This window comes from Diabrotica undecimpunctata, chromosome 8 (genome assembly GCF_040954645.1).
Source record: "Diabrotica undecimpunctata isolate CICGRU chromosome 8, icDiaUnde3, whole genome shotgun sequence".
NCBI classification, from domain to species: domain Eukaryota; kingdom Metazoa; phylum Arthropoda; class Insecta; order Coleoptera; family Chrysomelidae; genus Diabrotica; species Diabrotica undecimpunctata.
In genome coordinates, this window is record NC_092810.1 from 24314566 (window position 1) to 24336911 (window position 22346).

A 22346-nucleotide genomic window follows, 5' to 3' on the forward strand; every position below is an offset into this window, starting at 1 on the left:
AATGGGCAAAGAATATGAGCAAATGAATAAGCTTTATAAACTTAAACTTATAAACTCTAAATAACTTAATTTTTGATCTGTTTCGTTAATGAACTTTTTCTCTGTCTAGCAGTATAAATATATGAGTTATTCCGATTTATCACTTCATCTAGTTCTTTGACTTTTTTTTATATAAATTAAGGGTGTTTTGGCAATGTAGAAAATTAAGGATTTGCATTATGAAGTGATGGAATATCAACACTATTCTCTGGATTTGACACCCTTAGATTTCCATATATATCTTCGTTTCTGCTCGGCGCTTTTCATGCAATCAAAAATTGCAGCTATAGACGCGACTTTACAGTACAGAAATGTATGAACACAACACAACAAACAGAACAAAGAATCGAGAAAATCGAACAAAATACGAACTAAAAAGCTAAAAAGATAATCATCTTTTAGCTTAAATGTTTCATCATTCTGTCGTTTGGTTTAATTTAATTATTAAATTTTAATCAGGTCTTAAATATCAACAATCCTCCTCGTTCCCCACATCTTTATTACTTTATTATAACATCATTAAGGACAGAGTCTGATATACATATATGTTATCTTCTTCTTCTTTGGGTGCCGTGTCCGTATTCAGACGTTGGCCGTCATCATGTTTACAATTTCCTGAAACCTTTCTCTGTCAGCTGCTGCGCGAAATAATTCTTCTACTGTGGAACCACACCATTGTCTAATATTACGCAGCCATGAAAGTTTCTTTCGACCAATCCATCTCTTTCCTTCCACTTTTCCTTGTATTATAAGGCGAAGTAGATGGTATTTAGGTCCTCTAATTATATGACCCAAGTATTCTGTTTTTCTCCTCTTTATGGTGTTTATGAGCAGACGTTCTGAATTGATCATTTTAAGAACATCTTCATTGGAAGTGTGCGAAACCATCGATATCTTTAGGATTCGTCTATAGCACCACAATTCGAATGCTTCTAACTTGTTTAGCATTGTGGTTTTTAACGTCCATGTCTCACAACCATACAATAGGATGGACCACACATAACATTTCAGGACCTTATTACGAATATTTATCGACAGGTTTCTGTTGCATAAAACTGGTTTCCAGGTCATAAAAGCCTTACGTGATATTTCGATCCTGGTTATTATCTTTTCATCAGAGTCACAATTTACATTTAACCAGCTGCCAAGGTATTTAAAATCATTTACCCTTCCGATCTCCTCTCCATTAAGAGAAATCAGACCTTGATCTATATTGATCTTTCCAACTGCCATCCACTTTGTCTTTGAAATGTTGATTTTTAGGCCCCTCCGGTAACTTGCTTCACTGACTAGATTTAGTAATGTTTGGAGATCTTGTAAATTTTCTGCAAGAATGGCTGTATCGTCAGCGTATCTAATATTATTGATTACTTCTCCACCTAGTCTTACTCCCTCTTGTCTGTCATCCAAAGCCTCCCTAAAGATTTCTTCAGAGTACAGATTATAAAGAGTGGGTGACAAAACACAACCCTGCCGTACTCCACGTTTGATGGATATTTTTTCAGTCGGACTGTCTTCAATTTGGATAGAGGCTACTTGATTGTAATATAAGTATTTCAGCAGTCTTATATCATAGTGGTCAAGTCCTGCTGCCCGTAGGCAATCGAAAAGTGTATCGTGTTGTACTCTGTCGAACGCCTTCTCGAAGTCAATGAAACAAACATAAACATTCTTTCGGAATTCATAACTTTTTTGTAATAGAACGCGTATACAGAATAGTGCCTCTCTAGTTCCTAGACCGTTTCTAAATCCAAATTGCTTATTACCTATCCTACTTTCGCATAGAAGGAATACTCGGTTTTGTATAATTCGTAAGAGTATCTTCAGTGTGTGACTCATCAAACTGATTAGTCTAAAATCGCTGCATTTGGTGGGCCTGCTTTTCTTTGGCAATGTTATAAACAGTCTCTAACCAATCATCTGGTATTTTTCCTTTGTTGTAAATTTTGTTAAAGAAAGTGGTTAAGCAGGCAATGTTCATAATCATCCAAAAGTTTAAGTAGCTCAGCAGGAATTTGAACTGATCCAGGTGCTTTATTGGTTTTTTCTTGCTGTATTGCCTTTTTGACTTCCGAATTCAGTATACTGGGACCTCTGTCTAACTGGTTGTCACATGCAGTATTTGGTATATATGTTATGGCTGATCTTAATTTGTGCCTTTTACATAGACTTTTTTTGGTACATTATACCATACCACCATTATGTTAATTTATTTTGACTTATTGTTTAACAAACAACACAATTAAAACAAACTGCTTACATGACAGTATTTAGCTGGACAATGTTTCTATCTATTTGTTTTTTAATTAGAGATTTTAATCAGTCGTTAGAGATTTTACTTCTAAAAATCATACAAACAAGCTGAATTTTGCTGAGAATGTCAATTTTAGGGACCCTAAAAGAGACTACAAAGACCAGTTGGTCTGTGTCGTTTTATCTGACAAGAAGCACGTGTTCAAGTCGAGCAAGGAAGCATGTTGCTCTTTAAGTATTAACATATACAACCATTGTCATCGACCTAGGGTCGCATTATAATTTAAATTTAAATATGTAAACCATATACTGGTGTCTGCATTGCAATTTTAGTGTTAAAGATAGTGCAAACACACCTGACCATGGAGCTGCGCGAAGACGGAGTCAAAATTCACGTAAAGGCAGAAAGGTTCTATTGAAAACCAAATTTCGTCTAATGTGCCTTGGTCAGGAGTGTTTGCACTATCTCTAGCTAAAAGTATCAAAAGAAGCCACTGAGGATGATCTGAACTAGATCGAAAACGTTATGCATCTATAAATTTTGGACGACACTTTTAAAAAGTTTTAATTAAATGTTTTTATATCAATATACAAATTTTGAAGTTTTTTACTTAGATATAGTATGTATAGATTAGATTATGTGAGGCCGTTAAGGCCATGCAGCCTCACCACACTTCGACCTATAGAGATCTTTTGTGCATTACTTCTGTATAAGTATATTATTTATTATTTGTTTATGTAGTGTGTTGACTACCTTTATTTAATAATTAACTGTTAATATCTTATTTTGTATTTGGTCCCAGAACCTAATTATCTCTCCTTATCTCTTTTCGTTTCTAAGGTTTCTTAATTTTCCCCTTGGAACCCCAAAAAGTTAAGTGGCGCTTTTTTTTTATCTTCTCTTATCTTTGCTAATTTTACCTATCTCTCTTGTTATCTATTTCTCTATCTTTTCTAATCTATCTTATCTTGTCTTATCTTTATTATTTCTTCTGTTGGATCCATTCCCGGTTCCCAAAGGTAGTTTCGAACCCCCGACTCGCTCTCTACTAACCATCTAGCTGCCGTTCGCAGTATCTTCATTGGTGACCTTTATAGCACCATCCAAAAAAGGTTTCCGAGGTTACAAGCCCAATTAGAAAAAATTTCTAGAATCAGATTGCCTCATTCTTCACCCATTTAAACTATTAATTATTCTATTAATTATCTAAACACATTTTCTGTAATAAATCATACAGGATCGCATAAAAGTTAGGGGTTTCTGAATGAGGTAAATGGAATTTTTTAAAAAATAAAATTTTCTTGGATCGTTACACGGTTATAATCTAATTATAAATTGTCATCTTTACTATCATGTTTTTATTGTCATAAATTTATTATATTATTATTATTATTCAGACCAGCAACTTACTTAGCATTCATTAGGTTGACTTTTATTATTAGATTAAAAAAATCATCTTTAGCTTCTATACCCAAATCGCCCCCACTAATCTGCACAATTACATAGACCTGTTTGGTGGCTACCACCAAATCGCTTAGGAACACTGAACGTAATAATAGAGCCCCAACGGATGATTATGTTAAATGCTGTCTTATTGTCCTCAGAAACCTGTCATTAGTCTTATTGAAAAAGTTGTTATTTCGGGTAATCGCCGGTATCGCTATAAATATCAAATATATACGTTTTTTGTCTTAAATGATGGAGAAATCTCAGTTATTAGGAGAAGTTTATTCCGCGGCAGCTTCCAGTCTTGAATCTAGAATGAATACAAGATATTATTTATAAAAATTCCCATCAAAAGCTAAACTGATTATGATTTGCGTTAGTTTCCACTATATGGTAGTAATAGAAAACACGTTTAATGTGGTGTAGTTAATTAGGAAATTTAATTAATTAATTCAGAGTAAAAAGTGTCAATATATATCAGATGTAGAAATTAGACGGAAGACCTGACCCTCAACGGAGTATACGGCCCAGGAAATAATAAGCCTCAAACTATAAGAGAAACATTTTATGACGAATTAGGAAGTAGAAGGCCAAAGCAGAGGGATGAAAAATAATAAAGATCTATGATAGATTATGTTATAACCAACAGACACATACGTAAACTTACAGTTTATTTCAAGCACCAGCAAGAAGCGTTACTACCTGACTTGACAGTTGATAATGGCAAGTGCGACCTTGCCGAAACGTCGTCAAAATGATGGTTTTTCTCAAAACCAAAATTATTATAAATCGGTATAATGCGACACCCCATTTAAACGAGAATTTAATTTTCTATTTAACGAAATTAAAATATTTTTTTAACGGTACAAAAACATTTAAATTCAACTAAATTACAACTAATAATTTAATTAATAATGTACTTTAAAGTAAGCAAATTATGCATAATAATTATTTTAAATTAAATGTTCGAAATGCCATCCATCGGTCTTTTGACAATATGCGAATCTACGGACACATTCATCAAGTACATTGCGGATGACTTCTGGAGTAATTAGACTCATGTCATGCCTAATTCTATCTTTCAAGTCCTGTAAGTTTTTGGGGTCTATTGACATAAACTTTTGATTTTAGAGGTCGCCAGATCTAACACCTCTAGACAGGAAAAAGTCTAGAGGTGATAGATCTGGCGACCTTTCTGGGTACTCTATAAAACCTCGTCTTCCGATCCGCCTCCTGGGAAAGCAATGATTTTAAAATTGACGTACTTCACGTGCGTAATGCGAAGTAGGTAAATTTGGATTATTGACATTTGGATATATGTTAGCAAGGACAATTATAAGTTGATTTCTCAAAAAAGTTAAATAACGTTCTCCTGTTGAGCTCTTGTTGTTGTTCTCCTGTTGAAAAAAGAGCCAATGCTTCTGTCATTAATGATCCCTGCCCATACATTTACTTTCTGAGGATATTGCGTTTGTGACTAAGTCATCAAATGTGGTTTTTCTTGACTCCAATATCTGCAATTTTGACGATTCACGGTACCATGTATAAAAAATGTGGCTTCATCGGAAAAAAGGTTTTGATTGATGAAATGTGGATTGCGGATACATAAATCCTGCATAATTTCAGAAACTTGAAGCCGGCAATCGGGATCGTCGTCGTTTAATTCCTGATTTAGTTGAATCTTTTTTTAAAATACGTAATACCGATCGTTGGGAAACTCCAGCATATTCACCCATTTGTGTTGAACTACTGTGAGGATTGTCATGTACATTTAGTAAAATTTTCAATTGTTTCAAGTTTCACATTGTCTTCAATTTTAGGACGCCCAGCGTTTGAAATATGTTTAACGTGCCCAGTTTCTCCAAATTTTCGGACTATTTTACTTACTGTTGATTGGCTGATGGGTCTGTCTGGATATTTTGCGTTTTGCGTTGAATAAATTGCATATCTCGTTCTGTGTTCTTTTTTTATCTCCGCATCCGCTAAGAATTAATATTTCTAATTTTTAATATTAAAAAACGGCAAATGCAAAACCAATGAAAAAATCGAAAGCATTTGCATTGACTACCAAAAAAACTTGCCAGTGCCTAACATTTCAACAAATGATGTCTATTACAAAAGATAATTATCTGTATTTACGTTCAACATACACGTACTAGCCTCCAATAAAAGTGTTTTTTATACACAGACAATAGGGAAAAAAGGCGCAGACGATATGTCTTCTCTCCTTCACCATTTCGTCCATAATTTTCTTGATCCTTCAGTTGAAGAGTTGTTTACATTCGCAGATTCTTGTGGGGCCAAAATAAAAACTATACAGTTGCAAGATTTCTGTATCATTTTGTTCACATAGAGAAGAGACTTAAGACCATACATATGATTTTTCCAAAGAGAGGGCATTCATACATGGAAACAGATAAAAATATGGGGATTATAAATCCAAGAGTTGAATTGCCAGAGGAATGTCCTGAAGTTTTCCGGAATTCAAGTAAAAAACCGTTTTCTTTTGATGTGATTGAAGTTGACCAAAATATGGTGAAATCTTGGACTGAGTATTTTGATAACAAATTCTTGAAAAAATGTCCATTTCAAACAAGACCTAGTTGGGTTTTCATCGTCCAACGTACTATGGAAATTTCGTTTCAAATACAGTAATTCCAAAGGGCAAAAAAACCAATGACACTCCAGTTACCTTTATCTCATCTCATCAGCAGCTGCTACCTCTTTCTAGAGAAAAATTTGAAGATGTAGTGTCTCTTAGTGCATTTTGTTCCAAAGAAGCTCAGCAGTACTTTGAATCTTTACCACATCAGTAAATAAGTATTCTTCTTAAGTATATTGTTTTATAATTATAATAAAAGATAATGCCTTGTTTAACTTATTTTTGTGCGCTAGAAGTAACATTCTTTTTTTATTAATTTAATATATTTTTTATTAAATTAATATAATTAACACTTATACTGTTATATAACATATTTTACTAAATTGTTTAGCAACCTGTTAAAAAAAAAAGGAGTTTAGGATCATACAAGTTAAATATTACAAAATAAAAAAATAGAAAATGTAGTTTTCTGAAAAATACTAATAGTGACATTGCGCCTTTATTCACAGCACTCTTCATATGCTATATGCCTATAATCCTAGCTTTACTTATGATTAGACTTCGGCAAATATGCAAATAAAAATGTAGAAAATATGCGCATAAATATGCACGTGTTTACCCGAAAATATGCAAATATTTTACAAAATATGCATACAAATAAATAAAAAAATCGTAAAATAGTAACAATTTTATTTAAAAAAAAGTGTACATAACTAAATATTTCCTACTATTCATTAAGATTTACATTTATTTTAAGTAACTACATCATTTTTAAGTATGAATAAACTTATTTAGAATTATGGTAACAATAAATGACCAAGTGGTGTTCAAAATTTTCTAACAAAAACTTGTGGCTTCTGTCTGAGTACATATTATATATGGAAAAACTTCGTTCAACATCAACTGATGTAACGGGAGCATTTTTCAAACTAACCAAAACATTTGGTTCTAAATTAATTGTTTCCGAAATATTTCCAGCTAGAACACTGACTACTTCAGAAAGAATATGGTAACCTTTATTTTTTTCCATTGTAGCTTCAAATTTTTTTAAAATATCTTTTCCAATATTACCTCTAACGTTCCGACAACATGACGCAAATTCTTTTATTAATGCTGTACTTTCGAACAATGACAGTTTTGGTGATTCTAACTGAGTAATTGTTTTTTGAACAAAACTAAAATTTGATTTTATAAATGAAAGTTCTTGTTGAAGCAAGTTACTCTGAAAAGTTTGTTTAGAATCCAAAAGAGATTGGAAACTTTCATCTGTTAACGTATCAATTATGTTCTTTATTTTAACAAAATGATCTGCATAAAAATTAGCTGCTTCTAACCATGTTCCCCATCCCGTTAAAATAGGTTGCGGTGGAAGAGGAATGTTAGGTAGCATTTCTTTATAAAGTTGAATTCTTATAGGAGATTTAAGAAATACTTTTTTGACACTGGATATCATGGTATTTACAAGAGGAAACTTTTTTCGTATTTCCTCTGCAACTCTGTTTAATCCATGCGCTACACAAGTAACATGTATTAAATCTGGGAAAAATATTTTTAAATTTTGTCCTGCTTTCACCATATAAGGAGCAGCATCCGATAAAATAAGCAGTAATTTATTAGAAGGAATAGTTGTCGGAAGAAAAAAAGTTGCTAATGTTTCTTGTATAAAACGCGAAATTGTTAAAGCATTTGTTTTCTCAAGTTGCTGGCATGAAATAAGATGAGATTTTGGTAAGGTATCTTCTTTAAGAACACCAATCAATAAATGAGCAATATACTTTCCTGAGTAATCAGTGGTTTCGTCTACAGATATGTAAAAATAATTATCTGCAATTTCTTCCTTAATATTAATTAACACCGACGAGTATAGCGCGTTCACATTATTTCTTCTTAGAGACCGATCACTTGGAACATTTTGCAATATTTTTTTAGAAACGAACTAAAATTTACATTTGCAAATTTTGAAAGCGGTATGTTTGCAGACACTAATGCGCGACACAAGTCTTCATTAAAAGTTTCTTGCTCATCTAATTTTTTTGAAGTAGATTGGAAACATTTAGCCATTGAAGTTTGATGTTTTCCTCCTATTTTTCCTTTTTTTGCAATGTGTGAAGCAGTTCTCACATGTTGGTCTATCTGAAATTTCTTCTCACATGCTATCTATAAATAAAAATCAAAACCTTTATTTTAACCCAACCTTTAAAATATAAAAATATACAAGGTGTTTTTGGTTAATCAAATAACTGGTTTGAAAAAAAAACACTCGCTAAGTGTTTTAAATGCAGTATTAATCCACAAATTAGTTTTTGTTACTAACCATTAGTACATCATATAACTTATTTTAAAATTCAACAAAAGTTTTTTTTTTGTTAATTCAATTACAATAAAAATAATTGTGTTTTAGAATAGCTAACTTCATAAAAAAAAGTAAAGGTGAAAAATTTTTCTAAATACACACCATAAAAAAAAGTAAAGGTGAAAAATTTTTCTAAATACACACCATTGTATTGTACCATGGACAATTTTTTCTCACTAAAGGAAGCTATTTTTCATTTAAAAACAACCTACGAGTACTAAATTTCAAGTAAATACGTTTATTGGTTTTAAAGTTCTTGTTGTTATTAACTAAAAAAATTTAATTTTTTTTAATTTTAACACCCTGTATCTCGAAAAGTAAATAAGTTTGACCCCTCATGAACATTTTGTTCAATTTTTCGAGAAGTATCTCCAGTCAAACGTTGTAAGTGTCATTTGGAAACACCCTGTATGTATGAAATATTAGATATTTAATAGAAAATATTAGATACTTACAATTTTGCCACAGACTAAACAGTAGATTTTTCCCATATCCATAGACAGCTCTTTATAAGGTTTAATCCAAGTTGAAGCACTGGTTGTTTTAGGCATTATAAAATCACAATCTTCCTTTTTGTTACGCACAACGAGTGTTTACGCTTTGAATATCAAAACAAAAATGATTTACAAATCTGAGCATCAAATTAGAAATGTTTAGGTACCTAATTCAATAAACTGGGAGATTTTGGAAAATCCCTAAATTAGGAACAAAACTATTAGCCGTTTACCTGCTGTTAAGATACAATAAATTGTAGATAGATTTGGGGATTAGATCATAAAATGCAAATGAGCGAACCCTTAGCGATTATCCAATAACTGAATGCCTCAGTGACCGAGACTTTCTAAGAATGTTGAGGGCTACTTAAATTGATCTTCTTTGAAATTGTAAATGTTTTGTACCTGTAGAGATTACTTACTTAGATCATTTCTTGATTAAAATGACTACAAAATTTTATACAAGAATTGAAATAAATTGGTATGTTTAAAAATTTTCAAATACAGTATAAAAATCTGAACTTTTATGCACTTTATGCAAACTTTTATACAAATATGCCAAAATATGAAATATTTGCATAAAATATGCACAATATGCAAAATATGCAATATGCATATTTGCCGAAGTCTACTTATGATCAACAATTGTTAGTGAGAGTCACTAGTACTTTGCTAGTACATACTATATCTTGACCTAAATTTCGGTTTGCCTGCTCACTTGGTTTGAATGTATATTTTTTTAAAATAAATTAATTCAGACAAAGAAAATGAAAAAATCAATCCAATGCTAATCAAGAAATTTAAGTTGAAACTAATGAGTTGAACTTAAATGTCTTTCAATGAGATATATTGAAAGATTTTTTCGGTTTTTTGTCAATATCGCGGGATATATGCACTATATAGTGTGATTTTCTTTACAAATGCTCTTTGCAAATCTTTTTACATAGGATATCCTTATTTGGTGTTTTCCGGCTCAGTTACGCTGTCGGCGTGAAGAAATGCCTTCACACATTTCCACCGTAACAGTCCTATTCTTTGAAAACAAAGGACGGTTTAATGTAAAAAGCGAGCACAGAAAAAGGCTTTTATTGTGAAAAGGCAAACCACATAGTAAGTCTAATCTGAAATAATGGCTTTCGCAGAATACGATCGCCGATTTGCATATCGTATACCCCGTGTCAAATTTGTCGGACGTAAACTCGCAACAACCGAGAGATAACCTTCAGTATTTTTTTATGCTTTTTCTTTCGCTTTTAGTTTTCGGCATTCGTCTCGGTCTCGGCTCTCGACCATCCGAGATTTCAATAACAGATCGAGCGTTAAAACATGTGTTCTTGTGGTTCGGCTGTCGTTTGTTTGACTCTTGACGGCCGGATGTCGTTCGTGTCTTTTTCAGGTTTATTTTCTTTATGTTGGTACTCCAGGGTGTTGCATTCACGGCACGCTAAGATCGAGGGAAATTAATTAATAGGTCGTTCTTGTCTTCACTTGTTTTGTGGCGCATTTAATTCTCAAGATTAATCGTTAGATGTTTTTCTTCACATAGGACTAATGAGGTTTTAAAATCTACCATACCTTGTGCTTTGTAATACTTTAGTGTGTCTAAAAAGTTTTTTTGTTCGAGTACGATTCATTTTTAAATTTTTTTATTGTTAATGTTTTGATCATTTTCTCTATTTTCTTGTAGGTTTTTTCTGCCACTAATTGTAATTAATGTTAGTTTATTTGCTAACAAAATAGCGCTCACAGCCTTTAATGTTCACTGTGGAGACGGTCGCCCAGCCTACTGCAGAGGATGGTAAGAAAATCACCTTGGTTACTAGCAAGTAGTGAGTAAGATTGTAATCCTACTAACCAAAATGAAAGCTATGCCATTGAATTGAGGAAACTGTCCAACAAGTACCGAGCACATTATTATTTCACTATTGTGAAAATAAATGAGCGAATTACCAGATTATAAGATAGCGCCAAAAAAACTACTCCTAAGAACTTTAATGATAAATGATCTAAATATAATGTAATTGAACGCAATTAGACTACTGCAGCACCCACAAGATTTATTGCAGAATGTCATATATATCGAAAAAATTGACACCTGCCCAATTTCCCCTATTCCACACATTTTAATACCAAATATAAGTAGATTCATAGTTAATAACTATACTAAAGGCACGTTGAAGCGTAAAGAAATCCAACTGCGGTGGAACTTCGTGCGCTGCGCTGTGCGCTATGAAAAACCGGGTTCAGGACTGTAAACAGGCATACCTTCCTTAGCACATACACTTTGGTGACAAGGTATGCGCTGCGGCATGCGTATTGTCATGCGTCTAAGCACACGCAAAAAGACACGCAGTGTGGGGATAGCTATTATTACACACATTGGGAGAATAGGTTTTGTAGAAAATGGTTTATGGATGTTTCAGTCAAAAAAGAGCGGCGATTATTATGAAGAGATAAACCCTGAAAGATTCGAAAGGTGGTTTGCATGGGCATTACTTTAGAAGGTAACCGTGTGATAGCTCTTAATAATGCCTCTTCATGGAACAAACAGAAAATAAAACACTGGCTGCACTCAAAAGATATTCATTTCCATGACGATATTTTAAAAGTGGAACTTTTGCAATTAATGGTCCCACTAAGACAGACAGACTAATAAATGTGTCGTACACGGAATGGCAAGAGCACAAACTGAAACTATATTGCGTGTCTTCGTGTTGTTATTGTGCCGTCTCCTTTCGAAGGTTGGCAATCCAAATGGCAATTGTAGCTATAGAAACTGCTGCACGAAAGATTTCTGTAGATGAGCGTCAAACCATCTCCTCGGGTCTTACAGCCACGAGTTCTGGCCTCTTCCAACTGATCTTTTGCCCTGCACTTTATCTTCCAGATGATTTGGAGTAATTCATATCTTTCACCTCTCAACACTTGACCCAAGTATTGTATTTTTCTCGCTTTGATTATGGTGAGTAATTCTTTTTGTTTATTCATGCGCCGAAGTACCTCACTATTGGTAACTTTTTCTATCCATAGAGTTCTCAGCATCCCTCTGTATATAAACATTTCAAAGGCATCTATTATTTTTTCTGTTTCAGAGTTAATTGTACAACTTTCACAGCCATACAGCAAAATACAGAAATCGTATCATCTAATCATTCGAATTTTAAGCTCTAGATTAAGGTCTGATCTTGTAAAAAATGTTTTTATTTTCATGAGTGTTTTCCTCGCTTGTTCGATTCTTGACAGGATTTCTTTTTTTTTGTTATACTGGATATTTGCTCCCAAATATTTTATGGAAGTTACCTGTTCTATTATTTGTTCATTGGCGTACAGATGTACGCTTGTTGTTATCTTTGAAAATACTAGAATTTTAGTTTTGAAAACATTTAGATGTAAACCGAACATTTCGCTATGACGAACTAGCGCATTTATTATATTTTGTAGTTCTTGTGCGTTGCTTGCTATTAGGACGATATCATCAGCGTACCTGATGTTGTCTATACTGGTTCCGTTAATCTTGATTCCACCTTGAACCTCGTCTAATGCTTTCCTGAATATATATTCCGAATGCAGATTAAATAATAATGGTGATAAGACGTAACCTTGTCGCACTTCTAGTCGGATTCGTATATCTTCGGATGTTGTGTGCTCTATTTTAATTGTTGCCGTTTGGTGATAATATAGTTTTGAGATAATTCGCAAGTCTTGTTCGTCAATTCCAGTTGTTCTCAGAATTTCGATCATCCTTTGATGGTTAACGCAGTCAAATGCTTTTCGATAATCAATAAAACATGCATATACATCTACATTCATGTCGCTGCATCGTTGTGTTAACCCATTTTAGGCAAAAAGAGCTTATCGTGTTCCCAATCCATTTCGAAATCCGAATTGAGTGTCACTCATCGTGTATGAATGATTCTGAGAAAAATTTCAAGGACATGAGACATCATGCTTAATATTCCATAGTTATCGCATTGTGAGACATTGATTTTTTTTTGGTAATGTTACGAATGTTTATTTTAGCCATTCTGATGGTATTTTACCTGTCATATATCTCGTATATAATATATCTATATATGTCTTGCCTTTACCACCGTATTATTGTGAGCTCCATCCAATTGAGCTCATTGAGCTGACGCTAAAAATTTTGTTAGACTAAATACTAAAGATCTTTCTGAGGGTTCAAGTCTGAAATTCGAGACCTTATATATAAAATGCGTGGAAAGAAAGCAGTGGCGCACCCAGAATTTGTCTGAGGGGGGGGGGGGGTGTTGAAATTTTTTTAAGCGACCTTCATTTTGAGTCCTTAAAATTTGCGTTTTAGTTTCATTTAAAGTACTAAACATAGCAGTGCCAAAGATTCCGGTATCTATTATCCTGCCTACCAACTAAAACCAGCCTCTCTTACTTGTGCGCAGTTGACTGTCGCACGTACCGTAGTCCGAAAGTGGAGTGGCCGCTGTAAGGCTGACGACATTTTTGGAACACTCCCTTCTCTTATCTCGATCTTATCTATTATTCTGAAGCTATTTTTTTGTGGCATTTTAAAGTAATTACTATTTTAATGGAAATAAGCCACAATTGAAGGTTAAAATAAGTTTATTGACGTTTGACATTAATCCAACTTGTAAATACAATAGATTTTGTTCCTCATGCTCCTCCTCTAAACCTCTCGATTGCATCGCTCTTCTAATTCCTTCATTCCATGAGCGTCTAGGTCTACCTCTTTTTCTTCTTTCAGGGGTCTTCCATTTGTGAAGTTTTGGGGCCAACGTTTCAGGCATTTTCAATGTGTCCAAACCATTTTGAACCTCTTCTTTCTATTCTGTTAATGACCGTTTCTGTAGCAGTCATGTTATTTCTTATCGATTCGTTGGTCTTCCTTTCCTGCTTTGATGTTTTAGCAGTTCTTCGCAAATAATCCATTTCAACTGCCAACAATCTTCTCTTCAGGTTTGCATTAATTGTCCATACTTCAGAGCCATAATAAAGAACTGAATCAACCATGGTTTGCCCTATTCTTTTTTTGTTCCTTTTGGAAATGTTGCGATCCCACCATAAGTAGTTCAGACATCCTACAATTTTACGTCTCTGATTAATTCGGTGTTTAATTTCGGTTTCTTCCAAGCCATTCTTAGCAATGAGTGTACATTTATATTAAAATTTTTCCACTTGTTTGATTTCCACGTCCTCGTCTATCAACACTTCAAACCTTGCATCTGAATTGATAACTAAATATTCTGTTTTCTTCATGCTGAACTTGTAACTCCCATTTTACATATTCTCTGTATAGACGCTTTATCATAAATTCTAGATCATTAGAATCTTGATGTAGGGCGACTTGGTCATCCGCAAAGTACAGGAAGAACAGTCCGTCTTTTTCTATGGGGATTCCCATTCCCTGGCAGTGGTTTTTTCCCCTGCCTCAATATATAAATTAAACATTAAGGGCGACATAATGCATCCTTGTTTTAGTCCTTTATTCTATTTCCGATTTTTAGGTAAGTAGTGTTATTGCTGTATACTTCTGTGATTATTCCTAAAAGGTATGGACTATTGTCGAGTCACAATTTAAGTCTGGGAATTATATCATACGCCTTGTCTAGGTCGATGAAGGCTAGATGTACTTCGGTACCTACCGCTATCCTTTTTTCTATTAATTGTTGGAGTATAAACAAGTTTTCAGTGCAAGATCAAAGATTCAAACGTCAATAAACTTACTTTAACCTTCAATTGCGGCTTATTCCCATTAAAATAGTAATTAGATCTTATCTCTGTCGTTGGGCCGGTTGGTGTTTCTCTTCTTCTTTCTTTTTAATGAATGCTCGGATGTAATTGTGAACACTATTCCATCCCTCCGTACTTCCCGTCATCTTCACGATCATCTTTCTTACATTCACAGGGTTCATACCTATTTCTTTATACATTCTGTTTCTCTCCACCGTACATCTATTACACTTCAGTATTGTGTAAGTAACAATGTCGGAATATTCGCAGTATAGGCATTTATCTGTATCTGTGTTTCTGAACCTATGAAGATACGCCCTAAAAGAGACAATCTACCCAGTCATTTAGGCTCGGGGTCAGCATCTTGGTCCACTGGGCAACATCTTCCTTGTTATTTCACTCTTCTTGCCATCTTTCCATTGATCTTTTCTTTCTTTTCTTTCTTCTTTTTTTTATAGCTGTTGTCAAATGCTCTCTTCTCTCATAGAGATGTCTCTTTTCTACTGCTAATACAAGCAGACGAACACAACCCGTGATTCCACAAGCTACTCGCAACAGACTTCTTCTGTCTACTTTTGTCATAAGCCTAATATTAGGTATCTATATCTAAATATAATGAAAAATATTATTAATTATTGTATATTAATTATTGTGAATTTATACAATAATTATTGTGTTCTACATATTTAAAGTGGTAATTTAATTATTCAATTAGCGTTTTGGATTTTTTGCATTGTGTGTGAAGGACAAGTTACATTTTCCTACTATTCTATATATACTTTTTACTTTATATGCCCGCCCAAAGAAAGAACATATTTCTGTAGAGAACCTTGTCGGTTTCGACATTTTTCAATAATCGCCCTGTATCTCGCTAATATGGGGAGTTATTGATGATTTGATTGTTTAATCGCGTAACGAAAAAAGAAGTCATGACATCTTAACTACTTTTTTTCTATTTCCTCTAGTTATCGGTATGTCCTGCACAACATACCAATTGGGGACACCCTGTACACAAAATAACTAAAAAACGTATTATGTGAAAGTGAAATTCGACTTGCAAAGCTCGGGATTGCTTGTCAAAGCTGTCTGTTCTACCTAGCGAAGGTAAAATCAAAATAAATATTACAATGTAACTACAATTTAGATAAATAATAAAAAGACTTGAGGTATCTTGGTTATAATAAAGTATTATTTAGGTCTATCATCATAAAATCTCTACAAAGATATTTAAATAATCCTCACTTCATCTAAAGACAAGCATTCTAATTCGCATCATCCCATTGGTCGTCATTATAATCGGATTTAGTCTTGACTGTATACCTTATCTGTTTGTACAATCTTACAAGTCGTGCGAGATTCGCAAATAGACTTAGCGATGTAGAGATTGAGTGAGAGAAAAAACGAGCGTTTGCAAGCCAAGGAATAATAAAAAACGAGGTGTTAATGCTTGTAAAGGTGGTGTCAAGAATCAAGGACGACATTATGGTTTTGTAGATGTGTTTCGCTGAATATATTTTTAGTCTTGATAGAGTTGTACAGCAATCTTTACCTAACAGCTAACAAGGACTGAGAAAAATATATGTATACGAAGTAAATAGCTATGAAAAGAAATCAATTTTCTTGAACATGTGTAATAGGTACATTATTTTATAGCGAGAATAATATAAAAGAACGTTGTGATACTGAGCAATGAACACACATTTATATACGAGGTGTGTAGTCAAAGTTTTGCACAAATAATAGAAGCAAAACATAATTTTGGGAAAGCTCAGCTTTATTGTGTTTCCAAGTATTCGCATTTAAGATAAAAGATACTTTTGCATTCGAACAAACCAGTCGTCGAAGCATTTTTAAACATATCTAAAACTTATCAACACAGCTAAAAAAAATGTACTATCAAAATCGTCTGGGAAGCTCTAAAAATGTTGCAAAAGAAACTTGGTCCATAATAAACGATCTTCGAAATAAACTAATACAGCTCCAACATTTTCTCTTCTAAACCCTGAAAATCTAAATAATACTTCGTTAATGTGAGTAACAATATAACATCCACTATTTTGCCACAACATGATCCTATTTCCTATCTCCTCAATTCAAAAAAGGTCTCGAATTCATTCTTGATAACACCAGTTGATAAATCAGAACTCATCCAAAATGTATTGTAAGTCCTGGTCTCACTAATCGATGATTCCTTTGAAAAAAGTATATTTTCGGAGTGCCTAAAGCCAGCCTATTCCTCTGCATAAGGGTTGTGAAAAATCGAATGTCTGCAACTATAGACCTATTGCCTTATTACCGGTCCTATCCAAAATTATTGAGAGACTCATGATAGAGATAAACGTCCGCCTTGTGGCCTTTCTCGTTGAAAACAATATTTTATCACAAAGTCTTTTTATCTAATAAATGTACCAGTGATGCTATGTTTTATATACTACATGAAGTCTATTAAGCACTAAACAGTAATCTTTTCACTGCCACTGTTTTTTGTGACTATGCCAAAGTTTTTGATTGTGTAAATCACGACATTTTGAAAAAAAAAACAATTCTACGGAGTTCGAGTTATTTTGAATTGGTTCCAATCTTACTTGAGGAATAGGAAACAACTAGTTAGAGCAACTGATACTGACTCTGGTTATAAAAGCATTGTATATGGAGAGCCACCAGGTTCAGTATTGGCTCCTCTACTTTTCCTTATCTTTATAAATGACATCACTAACTTAAAAATCGATGGAAAAATTTTTCTTTTTGCTGATGGTACCAGTATCACCTGGAGGAAGTCTAATATTGCAACTCTTCTACAGTTTTTTCGATTTTCCGGCAAAACGGTGCATAATTTCTGGCCACGTGTTTGGGTTTTTTTAATCAACAACTAACCCTTAATCGAAATAATTCAAATTTTAAAATACAGACATACAAGTGGAAATTGTTCTCACGAACCGTTAGATGTAGGAAAATTCTGAGTATGGCAGAAGAACGAGCGGCCAATTTTATGTAAGAAATGTCCATTCGCTTAACTCTCGGACCAAATTTGACGCCAACATAGCCGATTAACGAAATTTGATAAAAATCCAAGGGTACCCCCTTTGAAAATTTTTACCAAATTTCCAAAAAAAAAAAATGTGTTTAATGTTTTGGTACATGCACTTGGTCCAGCTTATTCCAAACATGTGTTTTTTTCTGGTCCCTTAACCCCAGTTTGCCGGAAAAAAGGAAAAATCGAATTAAAAAATCCACAGTTTTTTCGATTTTACGGCAAAACGGTGCATAATTTCTAGCCACATGTGTATTTTTTTTAAACAGCAAGCCACCCTTTATCGAAATAATTCAAATTTCGAACAAAATATTCACTTTTAATTTTCACGAAATTTTCAGCAAATACAGATTTACAAGTGGAAATTTTTCTCACGAACCGTTAGATGTAGGAAAATTTTGAGTATGGCAGAAGAACGAGCGGCCAATTTTATGCAAGAAATGTCCATTCGCTTAACTCTAGGACCAAAATTGACGCCAATATAGCCGATTAACGAAATTTGAAAAACTCCAATTGTCTACAGTTTTTTCGATTTTTCGACTAAATGGTGCATAATTTCTAGTCACATGTGTATTTTTTTTTATAGCAAGCCACCCTTAATCGAAATAATTTAAATTTCGAACAAAATATTCACTTTTAATTTTCACGAAATTTTCAGCAAATACAGACATACAAGTGGAAATTTTTCTCACGAACCGTTAGATGTAGGAAAATTCTGAGTATGGCAGAAGAACGAGCGGCCAATTTTATGTAAGAAATGTCCATTCGCTTAACTCTCGGACCAAAATTGACGCCAACATAGCCGATTAACGAAATTTGATAAAAATCCAAAGGTACCCCCTTTAAAAATTTTTACCAAATTTCCAAAAAAACAAAAGATGTGTTTAATGTTTTGGTACATGCACTTGGTCCAGCTTATTCCAAACATGTGTTTTTTTCTGGTCCCTTAACCCCAGTTTGCCGGAAAAAAGGAAAAATCGAATTAAAAAATCCACAGTTTTTTCGATTTTACGGCAAAACGGTGCATAATTTCTAGCCACATGTCTACTTTTTTTAAACAGCAAGCCACCCTTTATCGAAATAATTCAAATTTCGAACAAAATATTCACTTTTAATTTTCACGAAATTTTCAGCAAATACAGACATACAAGTGGAAATTTTTTTTACGAACCGTTAGATGTAGAAAAATTCTGAGTATGGCAGAAGAACGAGCGGCCAATTTTATGTAAGAGATGTCCATTCGCTTAACTCTAGGACCAAAATTGACGCCAACATAGCCGATTAACGAAATTTGATAAAAATCCAATGGTCTACAGTTTTTTCGATTTTTCGGCAAAATGGTGCATAATTTCTAGTCACATGTGTATTTTTTTTAAACAGCAAGCCACCCTTTATCGAAATAATTCAAATTTCGAACAAAATATTCACTTTTAATTTTCACGAAAGTTTCAGCAAATACAGACATACAAGTGGAAATTTTTCTCACGAACCGTTAGATGTAGGAAAATTCTGAGTATGGCAGAAGAACGAGCGGCCAATTTTATGTAAGAAATGTCCATTCGCTTAACTCTCGGACCAAATTTGACGCCAACATAGCCGATTAACAAAATTTGATAAAAATCCAATGGTCTACAGTTTTTTCGATTTTTCGACTAAATGGTGCATAATTTCTAGTCACATGTGTATTTTTTTTAAACAGCAAGCCACCCTTTATCGAAATAATTCAAATTTCGAACAAAATATTCACTTTTAATTTTCACGAAATTTTCAGCAAATACAGACATACAATTTTTCTCACGAACCGTTAGATGTAGGAAAATTCTGAGTATGGCAGAAGAACGATCGGCCAATTTTATGTAAGAAATGTCCATTCGCTTGACTCTCGGACCAAAATTGACGCCAATATAGCCGATTAACGAAATTTGATAAAAATCCAAGGGTACCGCCTTTGAAAATTTTTGCCAAATTTCCAAAAAAAAAAAAAAATGTGTTTAATGTTTTGGTACATGCACTGAGTCCAGCTTATTCCAAACATGTGTTTTTTTTCTGATCCCTTAACCCCAGTTTGCCGGAAAAGAGGAAAAATCGAATTAAAAAATCTACATTTTTTTTGGTTTTTCGGCAAAATGGTGCATAATTTCTAGCCACATGTGTATTTTTTTTTTAACAGCAAGCCACCCTTAATTTGTATCACAAGTATTTGTGATATGCATGATCTTCTTAGTCTAAACTCACTTTGTTCTTTTATGAGTTTTTTGTCTGTTTAGGATGAAATTCAATTAAGGATCACGCGGTTAAGTATTTTGAATAGGTTACAGAGCAAAGATATTGGCCGACAGATTTTGGGGTCGTCTTGACAGGTTTAAGCAATTAACAGTGACGCTGATTGAAGCATCAAATTTATTGTCCAAACAAAACAAATTGCAAATCTTTACTCGGAAAATGAAATAAAAAAAATTATAATAGTGTCCCGAACCAATTTTTAGGTCTATGCGAATTTTTTCAACCTGAATGTCTATCTTGACCGTGCTAATTATGTACTGCTCAGATATACATACCATCACTTCTGTTGAAGTATCTTTAAACTTATTTAGCTACCTTCGTACTAATAAATTCGTGATAAAAAAGTTTTGTTATGATGTTAATTTTGTCCAGGAATGCAATAATTAAATCTAATAAACTTAACATTCCACCATTCATTTATAGAAACGTATTGGATTTTACAGGTTTCTCACACCTTTTCTATGGCATATTCTCAGATACGAGCTTGTTGCATTCATCGCGTCAAATGCACGATAATGAACGTAATTTTTTTACTATTATAAATACTAAGTGTGAAAATATTCCGTCTAGACATATGCATTATGAGGCAATAGAGTCAGCTGAAGAAACCGTTAACTCTTTATAGCAATTAAATCCTATTTAAATGTAATTAAACCAATAAACTGATCGAACTATGCTAATAAATTTATCATAGATCGGTCAAGAATGCATATTAAGATGTAAATGCTGCTTACAAGGTAATTTATTTTTCCAACGTTATCGTATATCATCATCGAGGCCTTTCATTCATGGTGGAAAATGTTTGCCGCTCTTGCTTAGAGCTCTTTGAATCGCTTATCCCGGCGAATCACTCTGCATTCTTCTTGTGTATTGTCACAGTTTGTTGTTTGAGTTTTTCGTTACACATTTTCTTCCACTCATTTCGATCTATGTGTAGTTTCTCCAGTTTTCACTTTCAGGATTTTGATATCTCTCATGACCTGGTCCTTCCATCTGGAGACCTTATTCATTAGTAGATCGTTTTTTTTTTCTCTCTATGTATCCTATCCATGCCAGTCTGTGTGCTTTAATAAATCTAACAAGATTCTCGATAGGAAGGGCTACTCCCTGGAGTAGGCCTCCCTACAGGCTGGGAGCCAGTGGACAAATATGGGCTAGTTGATGATGACTTCTAGATAAGTTCCTTTCCTCCATTAGCCTACCGTACCGATATTTATATTTTTTTCTGCTTTGAACAGTCTTGTATACATTGTATACAGACCGTTGAATTCCAGCCAAAAAAAAAATGTGCTATCATACATTTCTAAATCGAGTATAGGTTTATCCTAATAAGAGTAATAGAAATACGATAGAATTATGTCAGACCTTTAATTCCAAGCAATATAAATGTCAACCTTCTCTTGCATCCTCCACTTCCACTAATCATTATATAAAAAAATCGTTTTGAATGTGAATGACTGACACAAAAATCTGCCATTCGTTCATGTACCACTTTGTCTTTCGAATAAATTATACAAATCTTGACACGTAGCCACAATGAAACATATTCATAGTATTCATTAGTTACCGGTGCCACCCTTTAAACGAATGAATTTAAGGATGATCCGTGGCTTTCTTCAAAAAACTGCTCCGTCATCCACTTAAGAGATATCCTAAGATTATATGGGCGTTCTAATGACTCGGCATGTAACCAATAATCAAAGTTAAATGCCTCTTAAGTGCGGGAGGATTAAGTTTTTTCTTTCTTTGTCGTTTCTTCTTCTCTTTCGGGTAAGAGAGCCTCACACGTGATCATAGAAGGATATGTTCTTTCGATATTATAGCTTTTATAATATTCTTGTAGTAGAGATGTAGCTATCAAAGATAGTTAAATAAACGATATGAGCATTTGAGATATTAATAATAATTTTTTTTTGAAAATGAAAATGAAAAAAAAAAAGCTTGCAGAGGAGCAAGCTGGTTTTAGAGCTGGGCGATCAACAGTAGACCTTCTTCTTCTTAAAGTTCCATCTCCTATCGGAGGTTGGATATCATAACGGCTATGGTCACTTTGTTGGCTGCTTCTCTGAAAAGTTGTAGTGAACTACAGTTAAAACATTCTCTAAGGTTCTTCAGCCAGG